Genomic DNA, 10,786 nt, shown 5'->3' with positions numbered 1-10,786 from the left:
TGTGACTCCAGCCTGGGCAAGTCATTTTACTGAGGGCTGATGGGGGGTGGGAGGGAGGGGAGGGTGGGTGATGGGTATTGAAGAGGGCATCTTTTGGGATGAGCACTGGGTGTTGTATGGAAACCAATTTGACAATAAATTTCATATATTAAAAAAAAAAAAAATGAATCAGATGGGGGAGCCTGGGTGGCTCAGTCGGTTGAGTGTCCCACTTCGGCTCAGGTCATGAGCTCACACTCCTGAGTTTCCACCAGGTATTGGCTCCGTGCTGATAGCTCAGAGCCTGGAGCCTGCTTCAGATTCTGTGTCTCCCTCTCTCTCTGCCTTCCCCTTGCTCAAGCTCTCTGTAAAATGAATAAATGTTAATAATTTTTTTTTTAAATCAGATGGAAGCATCAAATCAGTCAATAAAGTCTCTCTGACCCACTGCCTCTATGTTCTGCCCTTCCAGGAGCATGGGTGCAGCTGCCTAAGGTGGATCTAGCAAATGAGTTGTTTGGTGGGCATGGTGACCATGACCATCCCTCTGTGCCTGGCAATGGCTAGTGTGGAATGGATGTCTAAGGCAGGGGGCAGGGAGTTAAGGTAGGGGTAAGAACTTTGGGGATGGGGGAGAGAGCTGGACATATCTGGAAGAGGCCAGCGTGGGGAGATGTGGAAGTGTGTGTGTGTGTGTGTGTGTGTGTGTGTGTGTGCGCACTTGTGTGCACACATGCTCCTGCTGGCAGAGCAGATTCTCAGGGACCCAACCTGAAACTGGACAAATTTGCTGGAACAGACTCCATATACCAACTCTTCAAGGGAAAAACAAGGACATATTCTAGGGATCTGTTGGGACAAGCACTAGACAAGACTACCAGATGAGAAATGCCATTTCCTGCTCCCAGATAGTTACAATCTTGAGAGCCATCCCTCTGGCAAGGGAAGGGACACTTTGTAGTTTGCGGCAAGAAGGAAAAGGACACCCATTTATCCTTTTAGCTAGACTCCGTTATGGGAAGAGGCTCATGGGAAAGGGAACTGGAGGATGGGAAAGGAGAGTGAGGAGGAGGAGGAGTTATTCCTCCCCTTACATTTGTACTTCTCCTCCCCCTCTCCCCCATGGTATTCCCAGCCCAAATGATCTTAATGGTCTTCCTGATCCTCTCTTTTATCAACTATCTGCCACAAACCCCCCATTCCTCCCCACAAACCCCAGCCTACAAGCCACTTGTTTCTTTAGGTGAACTCAATGGGAAGCTCACTGAGAAATGTATTAAGGGGAAGGCATGCCTCTGAATGTCACCTCCCCCTGGAGCAGGGTACGTCATTACCCCAAGCCTCCTCAGAAAAGACACACATTCTGTATGACATTTGCAAGTTGACCATCACACTCAGAAACCTATAAGTCCCTGGGCTGGCCAGTTTACAATCTTGCCTTATTTGTCCCAGCCTAACCTAAGTCATTGACACTAAACTGGGTAAAGGGGTAATGATCTTGGCTGAATGAAGGCAAGCTAGGAGGTGCCCCTCAAAAACTTAATTTTTCTCTGTTCTTTTACATAAATAGTATTTTCTTTGAAAATATGGTCCCACGGCGGTGAGGTCCAGAGGGTAGTTGCTTTGGCATGTTTTCCATCTTCTCCTCAGCCACTGGGGTACTCAGAGAGACCAGGATCTCTGGAGACCTCAAGGTGAGAACCATGTTCAGGCACAGAGCACACTTGTTATCTCCCCACCTTGTCTTGCCACTAATGGTTCAACTTCTGTTTCCGGGACCCTGCTACAGCTATCCTTGCCTTCCTGTGGACATACTTTCCTACCTGTGCATTTCTGCCACAATTGGCAAGGCCCTCTACTCCAGCCTTCTGTGCAGAATGACCTAGAGCCCTGGTTTCTGCCTGAGGGCCTAGGGCATAGGTAATGAAATGGCAAGAGGCTTCACCAATCACATCAAGAGTAGATTACACATAGGTAATCTCACATCTCACCTTCCTTCACCATTTCTCCCCATCCCTCATTTCACTGACAAATTGTATGATGTTCTTTGGTTATCAAATTTGGTATTTCTACCCCCCCTCCCCCAACTTACACACAAACTTCCATTCCCCTCTTTGGCACTGGTGGTACCTAGATAGTCCTACTGCTTTGGGATGGGGTTCTCTCCCCACGAAGAATGTGTGTTCCCAATCTCATTTCCAGGCTCCTGTATGACTGGAGATGCTCCAGGAAATAGGACTGGCATGGGTGTGCGGAATGGGAGCTGCCTGGGGCCAGAGTGTCAATATGGCTAGGATTTATGCAGTTGTCAAGGGCAAGGGTCTTGCCTGTATGGGCTCCCTAATCACTACTAGGTGAGTGAACAGAGGGGCAAGATCAGTGAGATAAACTTTACCTAGCCCACTGTCTGGCATAGAGGAGATGCTCAAAAACCAATAATGACTTAAGGGGATTCATGTGGGTGGGGTAAAACCTTCAAAGAATAGGATAAAACTTAATATGCCCAGCAACCTCTAGGAAAGGTAGGTGAAAATATGAGTGGAATGCATTGCTTCTGAAATGCATTGATTTCTGCCTCTGCCTGCTCTTCTCCTCAAGCCATGAGCATGGTGTCTGCCTTTATCCCCCTGAAGTCTACTGGAATCTTCGGTGCCATTCTGTCCTCTGCCCTTTTCTGTTTTGCTTCAACCCCCAAAGTCTTCTAGGTTAGTTGGTATCTTACCAAGAGGCTTGGGGGAAAAGGAGAAAATGCAATAGAGTCTAGGGCCATCTTAAGAGTATATTTTTGAGGAGGAGTACAAGAGGGCTCCGTCTCAGCAACCAGGAGTTAGATGATGATTTAGGGAGGTGGAGAGGACTGTGGTTGGCTGGTGTTTAGGAGACAATCCAAGCTCACATAGCAAAATTCAAAGTCTGCCTGTATATCAAGGCAAAGTTTGGGGAGGGTATCAATCTTCCATCTGCCTCCTGTTTTCCCTCCCCACATTACCAGGAATCTCACCACACTCTACTCTCATCCTTTCTTCATGTTAAGACCTGTAAGCTCCCTCAACTCTTTCCTCTGTGCTCCTCACTTGCTCCTGCCTCCCTATAGGAGTAGGGGATATCATTCCCCCTCTTCCTGGAACCATCCCCCAATGACCACCATGCCTTCTTATAGTGGTTGTGCCAGAATAAACTGTACCCAGTAGTTGGCTTTTTTAGGAAAAGCTATGGCAGGAGCCATGAACCTATGTGAGGCTATCTGCTCACGTTCTGTATTGTGATAGCTTTCATCCTTACTGGTGAGTACTTCTTCTCCACCCTCACACAGGGCTTCATTAATCACCTTTCCCCTCATGGCCCTCACTGCCCTACCTCTGACTTTTAGGGCTTGACCCTAAAGCCTCTTTTCTAGATCTCTAGTCCTGAAAGTGGAAGTCTGTTAAGTTGGTGATGGTATGCATGGAAATTGGAGGGGGGAGTAGGGAATAGGGAGCATGGGGGAAGGAAGCCAGAATATGATGATGTCCTTGTCTCTCTAGACTTCAATCCCATGACTCATTTGGAGACCAACCTCCTGACCTTGCATCTCTTCCAAAGCTGACGTGAACACCACCCTATCATCTCCAACTTTTTCCTTTGCTCCTATCCCCTTGTCAACTTTGGTAGTTTTCATGCCTCCCTTAACTGGGTGCCTGGATAGTATGGGCACGTATTAGTATGCAGTTATACTAACAGGGCTGGGAGGACCTGAGAGACAGGAGCATCCTTGGGGTGCAAGAGTGGGTGGTACTGAGGCTAGGACAAAGGATTGGCTGCATTTACTCTCCTCTGCAGTCTAGTGCCCTTCTTTTCACAAGTACAGCCCCTGGCTCACCCTCCTGGGCTTTCTGCTCTGCCTGCTTATCACATTCCTTCTCACCTGGTGGGCAGCACTCACTGCTATGTTGCTTATCCTTTGGCTACTGCTCTTTATATTCTACAAGAAACCTGGTGAATAAGTGGGCAGGTGGGTAAGGGAGTGAGGGAGTGTGATATGGCACGAGGTTGACACCCATAAGAAGCCCAGAATTACCAACAGTAACTCATTTCCTTTCCTACCTGAGAAATGAGGCCCCACCTCTAATCATTCTGCACCACCCCTTCCTCAGCAGATGTGAACTGGAGCTCTTCAGTCCAGGTGAGCATCTATCACATGGCACTATCCTATTCAGTGAACTTGACCAACGTGCAGGACCATGTCAAGAACTTCTGGTGAGATTGAACACTGGTGTCCTCCGAAATGGATCTTACCTGCGTGAGTTTAGATGGTACAACGTTTATAATTTTTAAAATTAATTGCCAATATTTAACATGCATCTGGTAATTTGGGGCCTCCATCCCACATGAGCTGGAGCTGAGTAGCTGCTGTCCCGTGGGATAGGGCACTGATTCTTCAGTTTGCCACAGTTCCCACCTGGTCCACTTTATTCTTTGATATTATATAATGACTGTTTCTTAAAGGCTTCTGAGATTTCAATCCCTGCTCTAGCCATAAAAGGAAACCAGCTTCCCAAAATCTAGGAGGGGCCGTGAGGAAAAGGAAGGAAACAGAATTCTAGCAGGGTAGATGGAGTAAGCCTCCCTGAGGAAGGATGCTCCATGGCAGAGCAGATGCCACAGGAATCACAGTTACCAGCTTCCCTTGTGCTCTGAGATGGAAAAGCCTAATACTCTTGGTTTCTCCCTAAAATTCCCCAGCAGGTGGGGAGGAGCTGATCTCTATTCCTTGCTGAAACTGGAATTCTTTTTTCTACAGCTAAAAGGCTTTTGAAGACTTAGTAGCCTTATACCAGGTACAACAGCCACCACCAAAGGGGGAACCTGAAATGTACTTTTCTCAACACTCCTGTTCCTTCAGGCTACACCTCTGAGCAGGACTTACAGGCAAATAAAAAGCAGGTATGTAGGAACAGGGCCAGCAAATGGGGAAATAGTCTCAGAGTAGGAACTGACCATGGTGCTCTCCTGTCCTCTGCTCATTCTTCCTAATCATGTAGTCAGAGTGGCACATATCTTCATGAAGTCCTGTGGCAATATTCCCAGGATGCTGCCCTCATAGACATGTGAGTCTGGGAAAATTCCAAACCACAGAGTAAAGGCCCCAAGGGTAGGGCTCATCTGATGATTAGGTAAACTGAGGAACAGGTTCCCTTCCTCACACTGCCTTTTGTTGACAGGAGCCTACCTTTGATCCCTCAGTCACCCTGCCTTGGGGCCCTATACATGACTTGATTGGATGCTATCTAGGGGCCTGACAACCCCCCCCCCCACTGCCTTCATCTGTGGAAATCAGCAGGACACAATGATCTTGTATACTGTCAATAAGAGACTCAGGAGAGACTGAGCTAGGAAGAGGACTTTAAAAGTTAGGACCCAAGGAGCCATGATTTTAGTCTCTTGGTTCTATAAACTGTGAGACTATCTTGGGAAGCCTCAGCCAAGAGCCCAAAGCTCCCTAAGGAAAGAAGTCTCCTAATAAGCAGTACCAGCTGGGTCTACAGTGCTAAATGTCTTCCCTCTAGGATCCACTCCATCCTATAATAGTAATAAAAACTTATAAATAAATACCCAAAGCTACTGTATAACATACTTGATTCCTATTTATAAAATTAACTCCCCAAGCCTAGAGGGAACAGATCATTCTTGTACTCAAGTATATTCAAGGAGAGGAATTTATCTTTCTACTTGTGTCCCACTCTATCTTCCACTGTCAAATTTCTGATTTTAAATGTCCATGTTTTAGTGTATTTTCAACCCTCTATGGGTCTTTGTCCATGAAAATGTCGTTATCAGCACTTTTTACTTAGTAAGTAACTGAAAACATATTCTTTTCCTAAGGGCATATAATCCCAATTCTTTTTATCTTTTGGCCCAAGTCTTACATTTATAGTCTTTGATTATCTCTTTGGTTTACCTCTGCATCAATTTATTCATTCATTCAGCAAATGCTGAGTGTCCACCCTATTCTAAGTACTGGGAGATGACATGGCAATGAATCAAACAAGATAAAAATCCCTTCCGCTCAGGGAATTTGTACTCTAACAGGAGGAGTCAAACAACAAACATAAATAAAACTATTAAATTAGAAGGTGGTAAGTGCTAATAATAAAGCAGAAAAAAGGAGGGAAACAAAGGCAAAACATCATAATGCAAGACTTAGAGAACTCAGTGACTTATAAAAAGGAATAAAATTGGAATCATAGGAGTCCCAGAAGATGAAGAGAGAGAAAAAGGGGCAGAAGGTTTATGTGAGCAAATTACAGCAGAAAACTTTCCTAATCTGGGGAAGGACACAGACATCAAAATCCAAGAAGCACAGAGAACTCTCAGTAGATTCAATGAAAACCAACCATCACCAAGGCATACTGTAGTCAAATTCACAAAATACACAGATGATGAAAGAATTATGAAAGCAACAAGGGTAAAAAGTCCTTAACCTATAAGGGAAGACAGATCAGGTTTGCAGCAGACCTATCCACAGAAACTTGGCAGGCCAGAAAGCAGTGGTAGGATATTTTCAATGTGCTGAATCAGAAAAATACGCAGCCAAGAATTCTTTATCCAGCAAGGCTGCCATTCAAAATAGAAGGAGAGATAAACCATTTTCCAGACAAATGAAAATTAACCATCCCTGCAAGAAATTTTAAGGGGAACCCTTTGAGTGGAGAAGACAAAACAAAACAAAAAAGACCAAAACCAACAAAGACTAAGGATGAGTACTCACTCTAAATGTCAATAGACTAAACACTTCAATCAAAAGATATAGGATATCAGAATGGATAAGAAAACAAGACCCATCTATATGCTGCTTACAAGAGATTCATTTTAGACACAAAGACACCAGCAGATTGAAAGTAAGGGGAGGGAGAACCATCTATCATGCTATTGGTGGTCAAAAGAAAGCTGAAGTAGCCATACTTATATCAGACCAACTAGATTTTAAAATAAAGACTATGACAAGAGATGAATAAGGGCATTATATTGTAATTAAGGGGTCTATCCCCCAAGAAGATCTAACAATTATAAATATGTATGCTCCCAACGTGGAAGAACCCAAATATATAAATCAATTAACCACAAACATAAAGAAACTCATTGATAATAATACCATAACAGTAGGGGACAGATGGACAGATCATCCAAGCAGATATCTACAAGGAAACAATAGTTCTGAATGACACACTGGACCAGATGGACTTAACAGATATATTCAGAACATTTCATCCTAAAGCAGCAGAATACACATTCTTCTTGAGTGTACATGGAACATTCTTCAGAACAGATCACATACTGGGTCACAAATCAGTCTTCGACAGGTACAAAAAGATCAAGATCATACCTTGCATATTTTCAGACCACAATGCTATGACTCGAGAAACCAACCACAAGAAAAGTTTGGAAAGACCATGAATAGTTGGAGATTAAAGAACATCCTACTAAAGAATGAATGGGTGAACCAAGAAATTAAATAGGAAATTAAAAAGTACATGGAAAACCAATGAAAATAAAAACACGATCAAAACTAAGAGGCAACTGACAGAATGGGAGAAGATATTTGCAAACAACATACCAGATGAAGGGTTAGTATCCAAAATCTATAAAGAACTTATCAAACTCAACACCCAAAAAATAATCCAGTGAAGAAATGGGCAAAAGACATGAATATACACTTCTCCAAGGAAGACATCCAGATGGCCAACTGACACGTGAAAAAATTCTCAACATCACTCATCATCAGGGAAATACAAATCAAAACCACAATGAGATACCACTTCACACCCGTCAGAATGGCTAACATTAACAACTCAGGCAACAACAGATGTTGGCAAGGATGTGGAGAAAGAGGAACCCTTTTGCACTGAATGCAGACTGGTGCAGCCACTCTAGAAAACAGTATGGAGGTTCTTCAAAAGGTTAAAAATACAACTACCCTACGACCCAGCAATTGCACTACTAAATATATATCTAAGGATACAGGTATGCTGTTTCAGAGGCGCACATGCACCCCAGTGTTTATAGCAGCACTGTCAACAATAGCCAAAGTATGGAAAGAGCCCAAATATCCATCAATGGATGAATGGGTAAAGAAGATGTGGTATACATATACAATGGAGTATTACTCGGCAATCAAAAAGAATGAAATCTTGCAACTACGTGGGTGGAACCAGAGGGTGTTATGCTAAGCAAAATTAGTCAGAGAAAGACAAATATCATATGACTTCACTCTTATGAGGACTTTAAAATATAAAACAGATGAACATAAGGAAAGGGAAGCAAAAATAATATAGAAACTGGGAGGGGGACAAAACATAAGAGATTTTTAAATATGCAGAACAGAGAGTTACTGGAGAGGTTGTGGGAGGGGGGATAGGCGAAATGGGTAAGGGGCATTAAGGAATCTACTCCTGAAATCACTGTTGCAATATATGCTAACTAACTTGGATATAAATTAAAAAATAAATTAAAAAAACTTAGGGGAAAAAAAAGAAAAACACAACAACCAAAAACCTCTGGGATGCAGCAAAGCAGTCATAAGAGAGGAGTATGTAGCAATCCAGACCTTCCTAAAGAAAGAAGGTCACAAATATACAACCTAACCTTACACCTAGAAGAGCTGGAAAAAGAACAGCAAATAAGGCCCAAAACTAGCAAATAAGGGAAATAATAAAGATTAGAACAGAAATCAATGCTATTGAAATAAAAACAAAAAACAAAAAACGAATAAGCAAAAACAAACAAACAAACAGTAGAGCAGATCAATGAAACCAGGAGCTGATTCTTTGAAAGAATTAACAAAACTGATAAACCCCTAGCCAGATTGATCAAAAAGAAAATGGAAAGGACCCAAATAAATAAAATGATGAATGAAAGAGGAGAGATCACAACCAACACCACAGAAATACAAATAATGAGAGAATATTATGAACAATTATATGCCAACAAATTGGGCAATCTGGTAGAAATGGACAAATTCCTAGAAACATATAAACTACCAAAACTAAAACAGGAAGAAACAGAATTTGGAACAAACCCATAACTAGTAAAGAAATTGAATCACCAATCAAAAATCTCCTAACAAACAAGAGTCCAGGGCCAGATGGCTTTCCAGGGGAATTGTACCAAACACTTAAAGAAGGATTAACACCTATTCTTTTGAAGCTATTCCAAAAAATAGAAATGGAAGGAAAACTTCCAAAGTCATTCTACAAGGCTATCATTACCTTGAGTCCAAATCAGACAAAGACTCCACTAAAAAGGAGAATTACAGACCAATTTCCCTGATGAACATGGATGCAAAAATCTCAATAAGGCACTAGCAAACCAGATCCAACAATACATTAAAAGAATTATTCACAACGATCAAGTGGGATTTATTCCTGGGATACAGGGCTGATTCAATATCTGCAAACCAATCAATGTGATACATCACATTAATAAAAGAAAGGACAAGAATCACATGATCCTCTCAATAGATGCAGAGAAAGCATTTGACAAAATACAGCATCCTTTCTTGATAAAAACCCTCAAGAAAGTAGGGATAGAAGGATCATACCTCAAGATCATACAGGCCATATATTAAAGACCCACTGCTAATATCATCCTCAATGGGGAAAAACTGAGAGCTTTCCCCCTAAGGTCAGTAACACGACAAGGATGTCCACTCTCACCACTGTTATCCAACATAGAATTGGAAGTCCTAGCCTCAGCAATCAGACAACGCAAAGAAATAAAAGGCATCCAAATCAGCCAGGAGGAGGTTAAATTTTCACTCTTTGCAGACAACGCGATACTCTGTGGAAAACCAAAAAGACTCCCCTAAAAAGCTGCTAGAACTGATACATTCAGCAAAGTTGCAGGATATAAAATCAATGTACAGAAATTGGTTGCATTTCTATATACCAATAATAAAGCAGCAGGAAGAGAAATCAAGGAATCGATCCCGTTTACAATTTCATTGAAAACCATAAAATACCTAGGAATAAACCAAACCAGAAAGGTGAGAAGTCTATACACTGAAAACTATTGAAAGTTTATGAAAGAAATTGAAGAAGACACACTAAAAAAATGGAAATAAACATTCCATCCTCATGGATTAGAGGAACAACTATTGTTAAAATGCCGATACCACCCAAAGCAATCTACATATTCAATACAATTCCTATCAAAACAACACCAGCATTTTTCACAGAGCTAGAACAAACAATCCTAAAATTTGTGAAACCAGAAAAGACCCCGAATAGCCAAAGCAATCCTGAAAAAGAAAACCAAAGCTGGAGGCATCACAATTCCAGACTTAAAGCTGTATTATAAAGTTGTCATCATCAAGACAGTATGGTACTAGCACAAGAACAGACACATAGATCAATGGAACAGAAAAGAGAACCCAGAAATGGACCCACAAACGTATGGCCAACTAATCTTTGACAAAGCAGGAAAGAATATCCAATGGAAAAAAGACAGTCTCTTCAGCAAATGGTGTTGGGAAAACTGGACAGAGACATGAAGAATGAACTTGAACCACTCTCTTAAACCATACACAAAAATAAACTCAAAATGGATGAAAGACCTAAATGTAATACAGGATGTAAGACATCATAATCCTGGAGGAGAAAACAGGCAACAACCTCTTTGATCTTGGGTGCAGCAATTTTTTACTTGACATAAGGAAAACAAAAGCAAAAGTGAACTATTGGGACATCATCAAAATAAAAAGCTTCTGCACAGTGAAGGAAACAATGAGTAAAACTAAAAGGCAACCAACAGCATGGGAGAAGATATTTGT

Source organism: Panthera uncia (genome assembly GCF_023721935.1).
Source record: "Panthera uncia isolate 11264 chromosome B3 unlocalized genomic scaffold, Puncia_PCG_1.0 HiC_scaffold_1, whole genome shotgun sequence".
In the NCBI taxonomy this organism is placed as follows: domain Eukaryota; kingdom Metazoa; phylum Chordata; class Mammalia; order Carnivora; family Felidae; genus Panthera; species Panthera uncia.
The sequence above is the reverse complement of the archived record's forward strand: the minus strand, read 5'-3'. Positions refer to the sequence as shown.